The sequence below is a fragment of the Pectinophora gossypiella genome, chromosome 23, assembly GCF_024362695.1.
Source record: "Pectinophora gossypiella chromosome 23, ilPecGoss1.1, whole genome shotgun sequence".
Classification (NCBI taxonomy): domain Eukaryota; kingdom Metazoa; phylum Arthropoda; class Insecta; order Lepidoptera; family Gelechiidae; genus Pectinophora; species Pectinophora gossypiella.
Window position 1 is genome coordinate 2,598,135 of NC_065426.1, and position 22,313 is coordinate 2,620,447.

At 39.5% G+C, this 22,313-nt stretch overlaps 1 long non-coding RNA gene across 1 annotated transcript; it reads right to left on the reverse strand.

Annotated features, from left to right (window-relative positions):
* Positions 1 to 6,139: 6,139 nt before the first annotated feature.
* LOC126377436 (uncharacterized) lies at positions 6,140 to 9,830 on the reverse strand. The gene is made up of 2 exons (XR_007567850.1): positions 7,434 to 9,830; positions 6,140 to 7,362 (listed from the first exon to the last, which is right to left on the reverse strand). It is a non-coding gene; the product is annotated as an uncharacterized LOC126377436 (long non-coding RNA).
* Positions 9,831 to 22,313: the final 12,483 nt, after the last annotated feature.

Genomic DNA, 22,313 nt, shown 5'->3' on the forward strand with positions numbered 1-22,313 from the left:
ATCGATTACATGGCATTAATCGATTATGAATCGATACACAGTCGATTATCAGGCAACACTACTCCTTACCATCTTTGATTTACTTGGGAGGCCTACATACTATGTTTTGCTCGTCTGTCTATAATTTGTTCCTAACTGAAATCCTCTTTCCTTTGTTTTCAACAATCCGCAGATTAAAAAAAAACCGAAAAAATCCTCTGTAGTGGTGAACTCATTAAAATTATCATGGACCAATGCATTTTGTAGTGAAGTTGGTAAACAAAAACCGTTTGTTTGACGTTTCGGTTCTGAAGAGCCGTCCTCTTGTACGACTGAAGTTGGGAACAAGAGGTTTTAATGCCATGTAATTTGCTAAATAACTGAACTCACTGAGGTCCCATGGGTCACCAGCTTGCTTCTCAGGGAGCGCCGATTCCAACCCTGGCACCGAACTTGCACCAATAATGAGTTATTCATTTATCTTAACGGCCTCCCTGGTCCAGTGGTTGAGCGTCGGGCTCACGATCCGGAGGCCCCGAGTTCGAATCCCGGTGAGGACATATCACAAAAATCACTTTGTGATCCCTGGTTTGGTTAGCACATTACAGGCTGATCACCTGATTGTCCGAAAGTTGGATGATTCGTGCTTCGGGAGGCACGTTAAGCCGTTGGTCCCAGTTACTACTTACTGATGTAAGTATGTAGTCGTTACATGAGCCATGTCAGGGGCCTTTGGAGGCTCAGTAATAACCCTGATACCAGGGTTGATGAGGTTGGTATTCCACTTCACAACCCACACGATAAGAAGAAGAAGATTTATCTCAAGCGGAGTTTTCACTAACAGTGCTGACTGTCGAGTTAAAAGTGATACTGCCACCAATACCAGGCTCACCACCTATCACTTTTGTCTAACAGAAAGCTCAGTGACGTGTGGGTACTTAGTTCATCTTGCGATTCTGATTCTGATTCCTTCGCAAAAGTATGGAACTGAAAATAATAAAAGAAAAATATTTACTAAAGTTGTATTGACTTTTCCGACGGAAAATTCCACTTGATATCAACTCAGAATTCCCCCCCCCCCCAGCATTCGTTACGATGACACTTACATCCCGTACCAGTACGTACAAGTATACAAGTACGTATGGGTGTAAGTAATACAGTATAGAATTACAATTAATTAAAAAAAAACACGAATTTTGCGACGGGCTGAATCTTCCCGCTCAGTATTCGTTACGATGTCACTAACACTATGTATATGCGTGGCGCTGTGACAACTTCGCTAGCGCGTTTCAGGCCTCGATAAGCGTCATCTATCCATGTAATATGGGTGGAGCTAGTTGGTCCATACATTATAACGTATTAATTTATGATTTCACACAATTTTCCATTAAAACACCTTTTAGTCCATTCACTAAAAGCGACAGTATTATACAAATATTAAATTATGTAAAAAGCCGTTGGACGCGACGCCACCATTCCGGATCCGCTCAAAGTTTTAATTACGATCCCGGATTAATTCCGGATTTACTTTGCACTTTGGAATATTTCGGGGAAAGGTCCATCGATTCCGGGATTCCAGAAATTCTCTTGACGTTAAAATGCATTTGCTTTTAAGGAGTGGACGATAAAGGGGAAATATGAACACATACATACACACATATATACACACATACATGTAGTAGTAATTGTCAGTACTATTCAGAGGCGGAGGACAGGAGTCCTAGTACGGCTTTGAAATAGACTACTCTAGGCGCCATCCTACTCGCGTCAGACAGAGTACGGTGGGGCGGAAGGCAAGAGCGAAACCACTGCCCTATTTTCCCTTAAAAGTAGCATGAAGAATGCTACACCTACAAGAGCGTGGCTCTTAAATTAGTGATGATAGTTTTCACTAACACGATTGGCTCAGTCATTATAGACGGTGATACGGCCCAGCACCTATCACGTTGGTCTAATAGAAAGCTCGGTGAAGTGTCTGTACTTTGTTCAGTCTACGATGGATGTACTTCAGACTCCATTGCGATAAAATTGCGAGCGATTGTTATGTGTTACTTTGTATTCCCAAAAAATATAATACAGAAAAGCCGCATAAAGGCTTCATATTTCTTACAAGCGAATCATATAAACTCGTCACGTAACATAACCCACTCTATAGGGGGGTAGTAAAAACCTTTGTCAGCGAACGTAAAAAACACTTTCGCATAATGGTATTATAATAATGCTGAAGCCGTGAAAACGACGCGACGGTAATAAAAAATAAGTTGGCAAGATGGAATTGGGTTAAGCGCTTCGGGTTCCGTACGGGAATAAAGAATATATTGCGCAATCTTAACACTGTAGTAGAGACAATAGACTTATTCTATTGCTCTTTGAGTGAATTCGCAAAAGCCACCATGTTTGTGATTTGTTGTCAATGATATTATGTAGTAAAGTTATAGTATTTTTTTTTAGTATTTAAGATAGCTTCACTGTCGTATTGGGTACATACCTATAGTGATAGTTGCAAGATTGAATAAATAAATAAAGTAATAATACTTATAACTCACCCCGGACACTTCATACAAAAAAACTATGTTTCACACAGACACTACACGTTGACGTTATCATACACGTGCGTCATATTAGAAAGGACACATTCCTTCTGTCGGATTTTACGACATGCTCGGGAAAACAAGCAGCTGAACATGTTCTATGACAGGATTTAAATAATATAAGCTATATTTTTTATTATTATTAACAGCCTCCGTGTTCTAGTGACCTGGAGGCCCGGATTCGATTCCTGATGGGGAGATTATCGAAATCACCATGTGAAACTGTCTTTTGTTTAATAACAACATTGCAGGCTTGACTCACCTGATTTTTTGAAAAAGTAAGATGATTCCGTGCTTCGGAGGCTTCCGGTTGATTGAGGAGAGCTCTGTGCCCAGCAGCGGGACATATATAAGCTGTTTATGTTATGTTATTATTATTACTCCTAGCCAATACCATCCCACTGCAGGGCAAAGGCTCTCTCCCTTTCATACACTCCTCCCGATATAGGGCTTTCTCTTTCCAACATGTCAAGTATACTTCTAACTAGTCACGCCACATTTTTCTCGGTATATTTTTATTGTTCATACATCGTCATCACTAATTTAAGAGCCACGCTCTTGTCGGTGTAGCATTCTTCATACTTCTTTTTAGGGAAAAATAGGGAAGTGGTTTCCCTCATTATTCCTACATATCCCTAAAATACTTAATAGGTAAAATTCTTTTGATTAATGAGTTCTTTTGATTGTCAACAATTTAGATAAAAGGAAAAAGAAATGCTTTGAATGTAGGACGATTTAATTAGAATACTTAAAAGGACATACTTGAAGTAGATAATATTTATAGACTTTTTTCAGAATTTAATTTAAGGAGATGTCACTTGTAGAGTGGGAAGGTAATTATGGGGTTTGAAACTCTAGATACTCTTGTCATGATGAATACTTTGTCAGTCTTAGCGACTTACCACATACATAGTATATGAACTTACTTCTTCTATCGTATACTAACTCTGGTGTCAGGGTTACTATTGAGCCGCCAAAGGCCAATGACAATGCTTATGTAACGACTTTCGGACAATCAGGTGATCACCCGAATGTCCAAAAGTGAGAGGATCTGTGCTTCGGAAGGCACATTAAGCCCTTGGTCCCGGATACTACTTACTGATGTAAGTAAGTAGTCGTTACATGAGCCATGTCAGGGGCCTTTGGCGGCTCAATCATAACCCTGACACCAGGGTTGATTAGGCTGGTATTCCACCTCACAACGCATACGATAAGAAGAAGAATCATTTTTGTTTGACGTGACTTATGGATTTATTATTTTTTACCTCAAATTGTTAGAACTACTTGGCTGGAACTGTATTATCTACTAACTAATGTGAGTAGTCATTACATGTGACATGTCAGGGGCCTTTGGCAGCTCAATAGTAACCCTAACCCAAAAGAAGCGTTTAGAAGATCTTGACGTAAAAACGCCAAATACGGAAGACTCGACACAAGCCCCTACAACTATACGTTTAATTCTGCTGGCTAGTTATTCTGTGTGCCATGTGGCCGAACCTTCAAATCGAAGTTCGGTTTTGCTAGCCACATTAGAGCCTATCATAACATCGACCTGGGGTAGACATTTAGGAGTCGCCGTCACCGGACACGGCTTGGATGGATATGATATGATATAGTAACCCTGATACCAGGGTTGCTAAGGTTGGTAATCTACCTCTTAACCTATACGATAGAAGATTTAAATTCATGTCTCAGGGACCCCTAAAAAGCAAAGCTGATATCAATAACAAGGCTTTATATTCGATTAACGCGTGATATATAGGGTGTTACAAAAATATATTTCACTCAATACGTCAACGTCTTTCGGAGACGTAGGAAATATGGTGAAATTTATTGATATGAAAAATGAGGGTACATTTATCAAATATATCGTTTTTTTATACTACCACCTGTATATGGGTCGTGGCCTTAGTGTTAGCGGGTGGGTGGCAAAAAAATATTTGAAGAAGTGACAGATTGGTTGAGTTGAAGGCAAATCCTATCCATTGGTTTTGGTATTCGCGGGCAGTTTTCCGCAACTCGACGTCTGAGCGCCTATGACCTGAAACGGCTGGATTACTTGAGCTAGCCTAGTTCCCCAAGGAAGTGAACAAGACTCAGATGTTGTGAACCTCAGGGAAGCACCTCGTCAGGCCCAGATGCCTAGCCCGGTAGTTAGTGACTCCTTCACACTCCAGTAGCACGTGCAGCTGCTGTCTCCTCCATCTTCATGGACGCTCTGCAGTGGGGGCTGTCCGTAACCACAGTGTAAACAGATGAAAAAAAATATTCTTATTCCTTACTAGATCCACCCGCGATCCGTTTGCGTTGAGCTCGGTTGTCGCACGTGGCATGTAAGTTTAAGGTTTCTTGCTCTAGCAAGTGGTGGTTCTTGGCGACAGAAAAGGACAGAGGCATTCGAAAGTGCGATCATTATCTCCCTAGCATTATCCCGTTTTTCACAGGGTCCGCTTATCCTAACCTGAAGATTTGAAGGATCCCGTTTTTTAGAAAAGCGACTGCCTGTCTGCCTATAGGATGTGTCATAGGAAAGTGCGATGCGGTGCGGAAAATGCAGTTCAATCTTAAATCAAGTTTTAAGTAAGTTAGTTTTTTGTCGTTTCTATTTAGAATATAAGCACATTTTTAGCTTTAAGTAAATATATTTGTATTTCTTTTATTTTGTGCAATAAAATTTAGTTTAACCTAATCGCTTTATCGCTAGCAGTCGGACGGTTGTCTGTACAAGATTTGTCAAAGATATCTTTAGATATTGAATGCATTGAATCTGTGGAACACATCGCTCAGCAAAATATGCCTTGTATTGCATGTATTTTTGTATACTGTGTGAGTTATGAGAATATGCCATGCGGTAAACGTGTTCGATTTGTATAACACAGATGAGAAGATAAATGTTACGTTTTAATCTTGAATGAACTAGTGCTTGTATTGTATTTTCTCTACAATTTGTACACCTCGTACTAGTAGTTTGCGAGGTATAGATCGCTCCAAGCTACAGGGATTCAAAATACAATCTAAAAGGCAGTATATAGGTTGTTAGTGGCATCGTAACGAATACTGAGGGGAATGATTCTGATTACTGAGTTAACATCAAGTCATGTTTTTTTTTAATTATCTTAAATTCTATACGTTACGATGAAAAATTCCACTTGATATTGAATATTGATATTAACTCTGAATCATGACCTGACTCATCCCTCACAGTTTTCGTTACGATGTCACTGACACGCTGTACAATTAGTGTATACAGTATACCTTCAGTACACTTTTGGAACGCAACAGCATAATCAATACAAACAAAATCATGACGTCACACGCCAAAACAGCACTTTAAATCGTAGTTACAAATGTGTCACCAAAACCAAAGTTGTGTTAAATAAAATGTCGTTTCGGTGCACGGAATAAACTTTGTTAATTACTGGCGTTACATACCGCCTGCGGTTGATAGTTTCAGGAACCACTTTGTAACGGTACCGGTATAGTATCATTATATATATGTCGTAGCAGTGTGGGTCGTATCATCATCATCATAATGGAGGGTGGGCGTTAGAAGACAATAATGGCCGTCATCAGTATCACAATCATTTTATTTACTTCCACATAGTTTTTGTATCACGATTAAATAAAGTCACAGCATAAGGTACACACTCACGGCAACGTCACGGTATTCGTAACGGTTACACAGTCTCTCGTTATCTAGCGCGCATAAGGACGTTAGCGCGAAGGGGCTACTCGCCCTCTACTTGCCCTCCACCACCCATGGTTCCTATATTCGGACCGAATCATCGGGACATGTGAACGTACTTGCTAGGTATTCTTTTCCGATCACACTTTCTTGACGTCCCTACAAGTTATAGGTGAGCGACTATAGCACTCCACGTTCCGATCGTAATTATTCGACACGTCCGCTCAAGACGATGGTTCGCGGTAGACTGCCCGACTAGAACGGCAGTGCACGTCCGCTCGACACGACGACTCTGTAGTGACTCCCCCGACTTCACCCCGCTCTGCTCGTACGCCACCTGACGTCAGAGCGTTGCAACTTCATGATGGAAGTGTTGCAACTTCATTGTATTTTCCGATTTGATCAATTTCTCTTCTTAATTCATAACTAACTCCGACACGGCCATCCTGCGTGACACACGTCCTCGTGTGTTAATCTGAAACAATATACCACAGCACAGTATCCAAGTTCGCTCGGTCATTCCTGACCTAACATGAGACTCTATAAAGGACTCTGTCCGAGCTCTACTTGTGACTCTACACGAGCTCTACTTGTGACTCTACACGAGCTCTACTTGTGACTCTTACACGAGCTCTACTCGTGTCTCTACATGAGCTCTACTTGTGTCTCTACATGAGCTCTACTTGTGACTCTACATGAGCTCACATTACATCATGATAAATCATCAACTAACAATACACGAACCATTGACCAGTATTCACACACTATAAACAACCAAACTTGAAAATCCAATTACTCTTTACACATCGGTCGTTACTATCACCTAAACGAGCGATAGTAACTCATGCCACTCTACTGAGCGACGATATCTCAAAACCAGGCGTCACTACCACCTAAATCGAGCGGTAGCAACTCATGCCACTCTACTGAGTGACGATATCTCACAACCAGGCGTCACTACCACCTAAATCGAGCGGTAGCAACTCATGCCACTTACACCAAGTGACGATATCTCACAACCAGGCGTCACTACCACCTAAATCGAGCGGTAGCAACTCATGCCACTTACACCAAGTGACGATATCTCAACACAGTCGTTGCTGCCACCTAAACCGAGCGACAGCAACTCATGCCACTTACACCAAGTGACGATATCCCAACACAGTCGTTACTGCCACCTAAATCGAGCGACAGCAACTCATGCCACTTACACCAAGTGACGATATCTCAACACAGCCAGCACACAAACTTTACATTTTAGTTGGTAGAATAGTGGTCAATGCGTTACACAATTTCTTTTATATCACTAATTTCTAATTTGTGCAGTTCGACTAATTCTACCGGAGGTCAACTTGACTTAGATTCAGGTACAATGTCATGACCAAATACAAAGTCAACATGACATCCAGGCCTCGACCGCATACATGTAGTTTCTAAGACGAGCAGCACAAAAGTGGCTGCAGCCCCGAACACTACAAGTGCGCAGCTTCCTGTCAGAGTTTCTCCGAAACAGGTCAATCATAGCTTTTATTACTCAATTAAATCAACCAACATTACACATCTACTGCAAAGCACAACAGGCTGTAATATTCCTCCCCAAACTGCGGTTACGCTACAAAACAGTCATGAGTCACAACATCCCCTCCCGGGATGGCCACCATGGTCCACGACCACAAAACGACAGAGCACCCTGCTCTCACACACACAAGTCATAAAGTCACAATGTAGCGACCAACACCTCGAGGAAATATTACGGCACTTACACAATTACCGATTCGGTATGATCATTATTTAGAATGTTTTGCTCTAATTTTCTCACTAATGATTTATTCTGTTTCGGGCATTTTCTAAGCCTATTTCATTTAATCATAATCCAAATCATTTTACTTCGCAATGTTTACTTCACTTCATTACGATTTCCAATTTAATTAAAGTTAACAAAAGAGAACTTTCTGCACTATATTCGTTTGAAACCTAATAAAAATTCCATTATTCAAATCAGGTAAAACAGATACGACTCACCAGAACTTATAAGAATTTCCAATAAAAGATCAACCACTGGTCTTGTGACATGGTTTAGGTCTTCACCAGCGCAGCAAGTCCGGCTGGTATACAACGCGCTGTCAAGATGTCGTCACTTAACACGGCTACGGCTCAGCCCGCGCCATTTTCTTCCCCGCTTGCAATCCACCAATTGCCGAACCAAGTTATGACATGAAACAAAAGAATTCACTGTATTATCGTATTCACATGACTTTCTTTCAATCAGTTTAAAAAGATTATTAAAGAATGTTGAATATTGAAACATTTGATGAATGACGGTAGATTACAAAACACGTTATTCAACGAGACTCAATTATCATGTCATGATTAATTTCTTTTTGCTTGGAGTGAGAAAATACAACTTTAACCACGCAGGTCAAGCGTGTCTACACCAATTCGAAATATTTTTAGACCAAAATACAAAGATTTTACGATGATGAAAACAGATTGGAAAACGCGGTGTGATTGACACGGATTGACACAATGTGTCTCGTCAATTTTGTTTTTTTTAAAAAACAATTTCCTCATTATTAGAAACGGAAATTCACATAGCAATAAAGTCAACAACAATAAGGTTCCAGTATGAAAACGACTCACCGTAATAACAGTTTTCAATTTCAGGTTCCATAATTTTCAAACACGACTGCACACAGTATGGACATATTGTGATGTTCACGCCATCATATCTTACGGCATGTAGTGATGTCGATCATTAACAAGGTCCAGGTCACTTCAAATTCAGGTCCATCTCCAAATTCAGGCATGACACTACATCTTCATCACGTGGTCACACGAATGTGATAATCATCATAATCTTCTTCTGATTGTGATAATCGAAACTTGCATTGTCTTGTTGTGAACGTCACATCACGTTGTCTTCATCCAAGTTCACTAATCCCACTTCTGATGTCGTAAAAGTGGGGGTGTCGTCGTAACATCATCATCAGAATGGAGGGTGGGCGTTAGAAGACAATAATGGCCGTCATCAGTATCACAATCATTTTATTTACTTCCACATAGTTTTTGTATCACGATTAAATAAAGTCACAGCATAAGGTACACACTCACGGCAACGTCACGGTATTCGTAACGGTTACACAGTCTCTCGTTATCTAGCGCGCATAAGGACGTTAGCGCGAAGGGGCTACTCGCCCTCTACTTGCCCTCCACCACCCATGGTTCCTATATTCGGACCGAATCATCGGGACATGTGAACGTACTTGCTAGGTATTCTTTTCCGATCACACTTTCTTGACGTCCCTACAAGTTATAGGTGAGCGACTATAGCACTCCACGTTCCGATCGTAATTATTCGACACGTCCGCTCAAGACGATGGTTCGCGGTAGACTGCCCGACTAGAACGGCAGTGCACGTCCGCTCGACACGACGACTCTGTAGTGACTCCCCCGACTTCACCCCGCTCTGCTCGTACGCCACCTGACGTCAGAGCGTTGCAACTTCATGATGGAAGTGTTGCAACTTCATTGTATTTTCCGATTTGATCAATTTCTCTTCTTAATTCATAACTAACTCCGACATATATATATAATATATAATAATATACGCGTATATTATGATAATTATATGCATTTTAACTGAATATACTTTTATCAAGAATTTAATCGAGAAGCAATCTCATAATAACATACAAACTCATACAATAGATCAACGCAATATTCAAATCTTTTACGCAATAACTTTATGACAACGATTGTACCTACAACGATATTACATTTCGTCCTTAGCTCCAACTTTATAATTGGACTCCACTCTTCACGTGGTAAGGTCCCTATAAAGTCCCTATTACATCACACCCAAAGGTTGTACTTAAAGGGTAATATCATCTCTTCAATACGTTTTGATTAAATTGTACTGAAGAGCCTCCGTGGTCTAGTGGTTAGTTCAAATTCAAATTCAAAAATATTTTTATTCAGTAGGTAACATAGTTACGCTTTGAATCGTCAATTTTTATATAACGAACGTTTCATCTGCCTAAAACTACTGCAGCTTCTTACAACCTGTATAGCCGGGGAAAAGAAGTTGCAAGAAAAACCTGGGCATAGGGCCCTAGACGATGGGCTCGGATTCGATTCTCAATGAGCACATTGTCGAAATCACTTTGTGAGAATTTCCTTTATTTGGCAAGCACATTCCAGGTTTGAATCACCCGAAAAAGTAAAAAAGATTCCTTGCTTCGTGTTTATTAGCCGGAAAAAATACCTGCAGTGGAGCAGCGTTGTGGAGTACGCTCCATACCCTGTCCTGTTGATTGAGGGGAGGCCTGTGCCTAGCAGAGGGACTTATATAGGCTATTTGAGCTATATTTATTTCGCAGCTATTCTTGTACTACCTCTGGGTTGGCTGGAAGAGATCTCTCTTGAAAATAAGTCCTCCCTTTTTAACGTCCTTTTTATGTTTGTAATGTAACTAGTTGTTAAGTGTAATGAAGAGTACTTTTTTCTTTCTTTCAAATTCAGTAATTTTGACAGCGGGATTTCGAACCCATGACCTTACAATGTAAGTCACTCGATATCCGAACAATGCTATCACAGTTTGTCCATAGTTTTATAGAAACATAGTAAATTATCCCTCACAATTAAACGAAACTGGGTCAAATATACAGTAAATGTAATTATGGATATTCAATCAAATAATTACTTTGCGTGATATTAATATTGATACAGGGATGTAATATTAATTTTTGCTTAAGTAAATAATTATTTTGAACATATTTCTTTACCATAACATGGTATCACGCCTGTGTTCCTAAAGGAGTAGGCAGGGGTGTTTAGAATATATGTCGTGACGTGACCTTAGAATTGATCATTTCATGAAATGGTCATATTTCATGAAACAGAGTATCACTGGTTCGCCACATCATGATGTAGTTTGGCCAGATCAATGAACACAAAACTTTTAATGATATGAGCAACAAAAAATCCATGATATGGCCAAACATTGGCAATCATATCGTAAAATTAGTAACATAATCCACCGGTATTGGTGCTGGTGTCGACTATATTTTAAACAAGATTGATATTATAATCGAATAATTGTACAATTGTCGATTCCATATCGAATAGGTTAATAATTTTGAACCTAACAAGAAATCAGAATAATTTATTCAACGTAATTATCATGGATAAACTTGTTGAAGGACAATGTAACATTTTTGAATTAACGTCATTTCGCAAGGTGTTATGGCTGAGGAGAAGAAATGACAGCAACACATCTTTTAAAAACCAATGACATTATTTAATAACCAGAGGAACACATTCAATACCAGACATTTTTATCACTTAGGTAGTCATTAATCTTATAATAAGCTTTTTTACATAAAATAGTTCTCTACAGCGCCATCTATATTATTTTTGGTGTACGTAGCCTGGAAAGTCCGTAATTATAATCATCATCATCTCCCTGAAGTTTTGACAGGTCCGGTTTTTTACAGAAGCGACTGCCTCAGACATGCGATTCCGAAAGTCCGTTATTATAATAAACAATTAAATTATAAATATAAAATCTAAGTGACACCAAGCATCCTAGATACATCTCTGTCTGTCATCATCATTAGGCACACACGGTCTCACATGGCACCTCTAAAGAAACCCTTTCATCAGGGCCCCTTCATGTGCCATTCATAATTTAATTACGTAATGCAGCCCTATCTACCATCAGCTGGGCGGTTTTAGGACCTTGGTGATTTAGGGTTATGTACCTAGATAATAAATATATTAAATAGATAGGTAACAGCCTATGTGGTCTAGTGGTTAGAGGGTCGGGCTCACGATTTGGAGGTCCGGGTTCGATTTTCGACGGGGAAATTGTGAAAATGTACATGGAAAAGATGGATAACTTGCGTCAGTTATTCATTATATATGTAGAATAGATACAAAACCAACATTTCTGTTAATAATTATTAGTTAAGATTCATAACTACATAACATAACATAACATAAACAGCCTATATACGTCCCACTGCTGGGCACAGGCCTCCCCTCAATCAACCGGAGGGGGTATGGAGCATACTCCACCACGCTGCTCCAATGCGGGTTGGTGGAGGTGTTTTTACGGCTAATAGCCGGGACCAACGGCTTAACGTGCCCTCCGAAGCACGAAATCATCTTACTTTTTCGGACAATCAGGTGATTCAAGCCTGAAAAGTCCTTACCAAACAAAGGACAGTCTCACAAAGTGATTTCGACAATGTCCCCATCGGGAATCGAACCCGGACCTCCAGATCGTGAGCCTAACGCTCTAACCACTAGACCACGGAGGCTGTTCAAGATTCATAACTACCCACGTAAAACTTTTGAGACTTCTACCATAGAATAAGGAATGATAACTACGTATGGAACGGTAACTCTCCGCTCCCCAGCAGCGACTGAGCTTGGTTTACCTCACCGCCCGCGCGCCTCGAACTTAGTTTAGACTTGCATCGTGAAGGCAGCGCGCCGACCGACATTTTTATTTTATTTTTTTCAGTTTAGATGTTCGAATTTTGAAATTGACCGTGGACGTTCTTTTGTCTCATTCGAATATTCGATTTCATAACTGGTAATCGGGTATTTGACTGGGTCAAATATAAATTATGAAATGCTAATCTAGAAATAGAAGCAAGTCTATGATGACCAAAAACCAATGTCATATTTGTTGGTTAGTTGGTTACTACCCAGACACCAGGGTTGATGAGATTGGTAATCAACCTCACAACCCACAGGACAGAAGAAGACAATGAGTGCGACGTTTGACCGCTTTTATTGATGATGTCACAGAACAGTATTTCCGTACAAACTCCAATGAAATCTCCGTTTAGTCTTTTCGTAAAAAGTATCTCATTTGACTAGGATGTCAAGTAGCCTATAGCCCGCGCTGGCTCTCCTGCGCGTGTTGATAATGTCAATGTGTCATCATCATCAGCCCATTAACGTCCCCACTGCTGGGGCACGGGCTTTCCCTATGGATGGATAGGGAGATCGGGCCTTAAACCACCACGCGGGCCCAGTGCGGATTGGTGGTTATTAACGACTGCTAATGCAGCCGGGACCAACGGCTTAACGTGCCTTCCGAAGCACGGAGGAGCTCGAGATGTTTTTTTTTTGTTGTGGTCACCCATCCTATGACCGGCCTTTGCGAAAGTTGCTTAACTTCAACAATCGCAGACCGAGCGCGAATGTCAATGTGTAGTGTCTGTGTTTTACGAGGTTATTTGCATGAAGTGTCCAGTTTGTTTCTACGTAAGACTTATCTCCATACCTCCATCTAAACATCACGTTTCAATCTAAGCGAAATCAAAGTTTAATTGGGAAAGTTGAGATTGTCTTCGAGATTAGTTAACTAATCATTTGACTGATGTCTTGTAGGAAATTGGATTTATGTCAGTTAATATGTGAATACACAATTGACGGCACGACCTCTAGACTCCAAATAACAAAGAGAGAGGCAGAGAATATTTATTTATCAACTTGTGACACAAAGAACAGCCTCCGTGGTCTAGTGGTTAGAGCATTAGGCTCACGATCTGGAGGTCCGGGTTCGATTCCCGATGGGGACATTGTCGAAATCACTTTGTGAGACTGTCCTTTGTTTGGTAAGGACTTTTCAGGCTTGAATCACCTGATTGTCCGAAAAAGTAAGATGATTCCGTGCTTCGGAGGGCACTTTTAGCCGTTGGTCCCGGCTATTAGCCGTAAAAACACCTCCACTAACCCGCAGTGGAGCAGCGTGGTGGAATATGCTCCATACCCCCTCCGGTTGATTGAGGGGAGGCCTGTGCCCAGCAGTGGGACGTATATAGGCAGTTTATGTATGACACAAAGAACGAAGATTCTGATAAACAGTACGAGGGTGTTATAATAATGTATTATCACGGAATAGACGAAAGAGATGGAAGGAAAGATAGAAGTAAGAGGTATTTCTTTTATCTTCTCCTCTTTTGTCAATGCTTCTGATAAATAGCAATGATATAACACACTAAGAAAGAGGTCTTAAAGGGAGGATTTTTAAAATTATTTTCAATTTTATACTTTTACGATGGACAATTCTACTTGATATTAACTCAGAATAATGAGTTGAATCATCCCCCTCAGTATTTGTTACGATGTCACTTACCTGTACAAGTACATATAGGTAGCCATACAAGTAGATTACAGTTACAAGTACGTTACAGGATACAGGTAACAAATACTGAGGACGATGATTCAGACCATGATTCTGAGTTGATATCAAGTGGATTTTCTTGTTAGAAAATTTATGAAAATTTTCCACAAATTGCACTTGATATCAACTCAGAATCATAGCTTGAATCATTGCTTTTTTTAAATATTTAATCGCATTTATGTATCGATATCGCATTGGGTATACCTATAAAGATATTGTTTAAGAATTATGGAATTATGGAAATGTCTCAAAGTTTTCGTTACGATGTCACTAACATCCTGTATTTATATCTAGTTAAAATTTTAGTACTCGATTTGTAATAACAATGAAAGTGTCTACTTCGTTGTATCGGCGATGGAATACTCTGATGTTATTACTTACAAGAGTTACAACATGTTGGTATATGTAGGTATCATTGTAATTAATGTTACGGAACTCCGTTCAATATTGGTTAGGAAGATGGTGACATACGAAATTAACTCCATCAACAGTGGCGGCCCTAGCAAAATATTTAGGTGGTGCGAGTCCTTAAGTGGCACCGCTCAGCCCCATAAAATGCAATCTTTTTCGATCAGCAACATAGAAACATAGAACACGTTCAGCTGCTTCTCTTCCCGGGCATGTCGTAAAAACCGACAGAGGGATTGTGTCCTCTAACATGATGGACTAATGTTATGGGCGATAGGCTGATCCCTTATCACCATAAGGTTCATCATATCCATCTTTGGACTTCGTATCAACAGTGGCTGCAAGTTGTCTTTGATTACTTGTGGCTCTGCCCACCCCATTAGGGATTACGAGCGTGAGTTTATGTATGTATGTTTTTCGATCAGTTTTCGGCCTCCGAAATTTACTTGTTTAAATCTTTTAAAAATGTTGTTTACGGCCAAGCGGTATAAAACTAATATCGCTGAATGAGGGCTTATCCCTAGTGGGTCGATAGCGATAAGCCCTCATTCAGCGCCTCTCAGACGACGCCCTGAGCCGAGGTTCGCGCCCAACTGGGCACCCTCAGGCCTGTTGTCTTAAACGTTGTACCGGGTGAGAGCCTTCAGCGCTCCCCATTTGTCCGGCCAAGTAGTTAATGCCATCTGCGGCAAATCTACAATAAGTCACGTCAAAAAAAAAGCCAAGCGGTACCTATGACTTTTATGTGGCCGCAATCTAACCCGATGAAGTTAGATTGCGGCCAGCGTGGACCAGTCCTGGTTGATTTTGACCTCCCCCCTCCGCCCCTATTTCGACACACGGCGCGGTCGCATCGCTCGCACCGCCCTAGGGCTGCCACTGCGTAGGTATCACTGGCTTGTACTTTATCTACTTGAAAACGATTCTGTAAAGAGTGATGTCCGAAATTCCTTTTGGAAGTGTTTTCCTTCTGACGGAAGATGCGTCGGAAGATTTGACACAAATGCCATTAACTTCTTCTTCCGGCTCTCATCCAATGTTTGGAAGGGCAAAACATATTTAATTATTTATTTTTAAAAATCCACTAAGAAACCTGTACTTACCAATATTAATAGCAGATATCGAAGCAAGAAGTATCAATGTTTTCCCAGCCATGATGTTTAGTGGTCCTGTAACAATAAATTATTAAGAGTTATTGAAGACAGAAGAGGCAAGATGATTTGACAATTAATAAGACACGACGAATTTATTAAAAACACCATAGAAGGACAGCTTTAAGGAAAGAGAAGATATTTAAAGAGAAAACGAACATCGTGTCTTATAAGGAAGCAAAAGAATTGGTCTTTGATAGACAAGAATGGAGAATGCTACATCGATAATAGCGTGGCTCTTAAATTAGTTTCTAGCTTCCCAGGATGGCGTCCTGTGTAACTCTAAAACCAGCTTTAAATATAACAAATTATATAACATAACATAAGTATATAAAGCGAAGATTAATGGTAGGGTTTGCAGAGGAAGAACCAAAAGTCCTTAGAAAAGGCGCAGTATAATCTACTCTGAATTGGCGTGCGTGTATGAAACGAATGATGCATGTGGAGATAGCAAGAGAAGTGTGTCAGGATCGAAGCAAATGGAATTCTATAGTCTCCGCTTACCCTGGTAGAAAATAGGCGTGAGATTATAATCTATATGTGTTTTGGATGAAAATAAGTAGAAAAGTATTAAAAAATGTTATAAGAAATCTTCCTGACTGTCCTTTGTTTGCTAAGGATGTTTCAGGCTTGAATCACCTGATTGTCCGAAAAAGTAAGATGCATCCGTGCTTCGGAGGACACGTTAAGCCGGCTATTAGCCGTAAAAACACCTCCGCCAACCCGCATTGGAGCAGCGTGGTGGAGTATGCTCCATACCCCTTCCGGTTGATTGAGAGGAGCCCTGTGCCCAGCAGTGGGACGTATATAGGCTGGTTATGTTATGTTTATAAGAAATCTTCCATTTCAAAAAGATGGCGGGCAGGAAATATAAAAGCAAAAACAGACATTAAAGCACGCCGGTAATGAGTACACTAGACGCGAGGTTAAGTCTAAGTAAGGCAAGTTTGTCCAAGTGTAAAGTCAGACGTCCTTTTCAAAGCGGAGGCTAAGTGCGCGCTAAGTGCGCGCTAAGCGCAACTTAAGCCTGAGATCCACCTATTAACTTTTTAAGTTGTCCTACCATGTTTGTTTATGCGAAATTTTGTAATCCTTCTGATCTTGGGTGTACAGCTTTAGGGAATTGTCCTAACGGATAATTCCGTGTTAGGACTCCAAAAGCGTTAGCTTAAGTTTGGAGTCCTAACACTTATGAATATTAAGATTTGTCCGTGAGTGCCAGGAAGGGTTACGTACTTGGCGCGTATCACTTACTTTATGTGGGCCCTCGAAATATCCCAACGTATTTGCAGTCGGAGAGAAATATTTATTTAAATCAGCGGGCTTAGCACCGTAAGCAAATGACTCTTTCTCGCCGCGACAGAGATCATCTGTCTCTTTCTGTGCAGTACTGTGAGAGAGTGACGGGTGACGTATGTCGAGGCGAGAAAGAGTCGCGCACTTACGGTGCTAAGCCTGCAGGTAACGAGTACCTAAAAAAATGATCATACATAAACTCACGCCTATTTCCCATCGCGGTAAGCAGAGACTATGCAATTCCATTTGCTTCGATCCTGACACACTTGTCTTGCTTCCTCCACATTCATCAATTGAAAAAAAGTAAAAATAGAAAATATGTTGAGAGCAGAAATTGTAAACGCAAAGAACCCAAATTTTAAAAAGACAAATTACTTATTTACAAAGAACCCAAATTAAAGTAAATCGAACAATGCGATTTACATCGCAGAAAAAGCTCATAATCTTATTTAAACATTTCCGATAAAAAAAAGCTGACAGTCGCTTTCAGTACACATAAATAAATGTTGATTTTTATTACGTTACGCTGGTGTGTCACTAACGGAAAAAATGGTGTCAAGCATAGAAGATATTCAAACTTTCAAATCACATCCAAGGAGAAAAGAAATATCTTTCTGACAGAGACTTTTGCGGAATATTTTACTTTTTTCTGACAACACAAGTATTTTCCTGCCATAACATAATTTTCCATATACGACTGTGAGACGACTGCCGTCTAATAAAGCAAAAATTCATAACCGGGAGTCTGTCATAAAATGGTACAGTTTGACCCGACACTGTTATGCCGTCGTTTTGTTTTATGACATTATATGACCTAGTTATATGAGCTCCTGTTTCAATGAATATACGAGTATACAACCAGAGGTACAGCAGCGGTTTAATAAAAGATGGACTTTTATTTATGGAAAAATATAAGTTTATAAATTGAGCCGTGGTAGCCCAGTTGGTAGAAAATTTACCTCTCACTTTGAAGTCGCAGGTTCGAATCCAGCACAAGCCTAATAGACCAATGGTTGTCGAATTTGTTTCCGAGGTAGAGTTTTAGTTCATAAACTTACATAACCTGATAATTTACAGGTCCGGTTTTTTACAGAAGTGAAAACCAGCCTAATACAGGTTAGGTCACATACCTCCCAAAATGCATTTTTCGAAAATGTGTGTTGCCTTACGATGTTTTCCTTCACCGTTGAGCACGTGAAAATCATTTGCAACAAAAAATCGACCCGATCGAAAGTAAAAAAAAGTAAGAAGAAAGAAAGTAGGTATAAAAAATTGAGTATTGTATTGTAAAGTATGTACCCGACCGAAAATACAGTGACCGAAAATGGACCGCGCGCAAAAACAAATAGGGTTAAGTGAAAGCCAAACCTTCCAACCGCGGACGCTTGAGCAAGATTAATTGCCGACCATCAATAACCAGGGACGATTAGCGATATACGATAGCTCTCGACGCGACTGGCGTGTGTCAAGATAGGGCCGTAAATTACCGTACCGCTAAATACGGGAACCCGGTATTTTCTCCAGTAATAACATTTTTCTAGTTCTAAGCTAAATATAGACTGTAGTTATTTACACGTAAGATGATTCCGTGCATCTGATGGCACTTGAAGCCTTTGATCCAGACTTGTTTTAAGTTATTTTTTATAATAATAATAAAACGTATTTATTGTTCCAAACAACTTAATAACTAATTGGTACAATTATATGTTAATTAACAATTTTAAAGCACCGCTGGCACTTACAATAGGTACAACCTGTGCTATAAGTACCAGCTCTTATCACATATCCCTTAGCTTTTGCTAAATAAATTATTGAGTAATGGTTAAATCATATTTTTCAGTCGACCTGTAACTTACAAATAGTAACATATTATAGATTAGTAAATCAATCACTCTATCAATATCAATATGGCGACGCGAAAAATCCTTCATGTTGCTTTCATACTTTCCAAAATGAGTACTAACTTTATTAATTAAAGAAAGAAAACAAACGAAAATTCTTAATTTAAATATTTTTCAAAAAAAGAACCTTCCTCCCGCCATTCTGCGTCGTTATCAAATAAAGAGCACTCAAAAAAATTAATAAACCATCCATGCGTGTTTTCCGTGTGGACAGATATGCCTGCATCCGATATTAATCTGGGACATGCATCTGACTGACAGCATTTTGTTGCTTTTATCCCGCAGAGAGCCACAGAGCAGGGAATCCGATAACGCTACATAATACATGTCATAACTCATAACAAATATTTTGTTGCACACACAAGAAATACCATATAATATGTCCGTAAAAAAAATTCTCTCCTTCCGAGAAAATCTGAAAGTCTTATAATACAAGGAACAAAAATAAAATTGCTATCCAAAATTCTAACCAAAGTAAATTAAATTCATCTTTTATGGGGTTATGTATACGTTTTTACAATAAAACTATATATAATATATAACACCAGACAGTATTTTAAATATGTAAAAGGGCTTAATAATGGATACCTAAATTATAAAAATGCCTGGTATTAAATGTCTCTAGTTATTAAATTACTTGTAATGTATAGGTATAGGTAGGTACCTACATTGATAAAAATATGTGTTGCTTTTGCAGCTTCTTGTCATTTCATCTCCTCAGCCATAGTACGTTGGGAAATGACGTAGGTTCAAAAGTGTGTATGTTGTAATTCATAACTAGGATGAGGATTTGTGATCCATGATTATATCATCATCATCATCACCAGCCCATTAACGTCCCCACTGCCGGGGCACGGGCCTTCCCTATGGATGGATAGGGAGATCGGGCCTTAAACCATCACGCGGGCCCAGTGCGGATTGATGGTTATTAACGACTGCTAATGCATGATTATATAAAAAAGAAAAATAACCATAACATAGCAACACGTCTGTATAGTAGATTGATAGGTGTATAGTATATATATCTTCTCCTCGCCAGCTATGTCTTAGTACCATGTTATAGAGAGCGAACCTGTAACAAGTATGACAAACGTCGCCTCTAATACTGACAGAGGACAATTTGGTTCCGTGCTCTGTGATTTATCCGAATGGGGAAGTTCCATGCAAGCTCACGGAATATGAATTCGCAAATAACGTTTTTAGTGAAAATAAATATTTCAGTCCTGTTTTTGTGTATAAGGAATTTTATATAAAGGTTTGATGTATGAAAACTAGGAGTACTAACAGTTGTATGTTTCGGGCGTTGAAAAATATTGAAATTTCATTTTTCGTCGCTATGTATATAAAAGAAATTCTTATTAAATTTTCTTGTTTAATAACAATAACCATGTACACATAAACACAATGCTTTAATAATGTTTCTCTATTGAACTGTATTTGTAGGTAAGTAGAGAAAAAGCGATAAACGTTAATTTAGCTGTTTTTTAAATCCAATCTGTGTGCATTGCATCCACATAGAATTTATCCATCTTAGATTAGATGACATGTGGTTCCTTCATAGTGAACGTGTTAATAGTATCAATAGACTATCGACAGTATGGATTGATACAATACTGTCGATAGTTCGATACTCCATACAAAAATTGATGGAAGTTTTTTGTTCTGGTAACTTGTGGTACGGTCACGAGCATTAATATGTTTACATTTTGGTACCATGTCACGTTAACTTTTTTGACAAATTGAACTGTAAGTCTCACTAAATGTCAAAATATGTTAGTGCGACAGAGTCCTAAAGTGGGTACATTATAATTGCTCATGACTGTACTATACACCCCGCCAGATACCACGATCACGGGCGGAATAAAATTAAATGAAAAATAGTATCTACACAGGGTGTTAGTGACATCCTAACGAATACTGAGCGGGATGATTCAGACCATGATTCTAAGTTGATATCAAGTGGCCTGTATATAGTATCCTTTTGTGATAAGATGACCTGTTCTAGGTGCATTATATATTTTAAAAGTTGATCTTTAAATGAATGTCTTGTGACAGAGAGTGACTACGGCGCCGGGCGCCTGCACGAGTTGTGGATTGTTTACATTTAAATAATTCTCTTCCTGTTATTATTATAATTATGATCAATAAAAAAGTGGATTAGTGGTGGTGGAGTGGTGGAAAGCTAGAAGGAAAGAGAGGAAGGGGAAGACCAAGAAGAGCTTACATGGAACAGATTAAAGAAAAGGTTAACGTCGTGTCTTATAGGGAAGTCAATGAATTGGCCTTTGATAGACTGGAATGGAAAATGCTACACCGACAAGAGCGTGGCTCTTAAATTGATGATGATGATGAAGAAAATGGATAATAAAGTTGTTAAACTGCTTTCACCTGGATTATTATTTGTAGTCTTGCATACATTACTACGTACATACTAAACTCACCACGCCAAGCAAATAATCCACTGCCAAAGATAAATGCCTAAAAAAAGTCGACGGATTTTTTATTTATTTATTTATTTATTGCAATATATTTGTACAATGTCTTCGGATTTGTAGTTTAACAAAGATTTATTAGTGGGGTAGGAAAAGGATTACTTAGCTTATACGATGTAAGTAAGACGAAATAAAAGACGTACTAAGAAGAAGTCCTGGTATAATACCGTGTAGTGGGCACGGACTTTTATTCCTTTTTTCGCATGTTACGTTAAGTCGATGGCCACGGCTATGAGCCGTAAAAAACACCTTCACTGGCCCACAATGGAGCAGCGTGGCTCCATACCCTCTCTCCGACTGATTGAGGAAGGCCCGTGGCGAGCAGTAAGACATTATATAGGCTTTTATGTATGAATGTATGCCCAGCAAAATAAGCAGCTGAACGCGATCTATGCTTTTGTCCGCTTCCAATCTAGGATTAGATAAATTTACGTAAAAGTTATTTAATCAAAAACCAATTTAAACTCAGCGACCACAAATTCCACAGAACCCCACGCAGAAGACTTCATACAAAAACCCTCGTTTTATACAGACACTATATAAACGTTATCGTACGCACGCATCTGTGTGTGTGACGTCTGACGCCATACGATTGAAGACTAAAGTA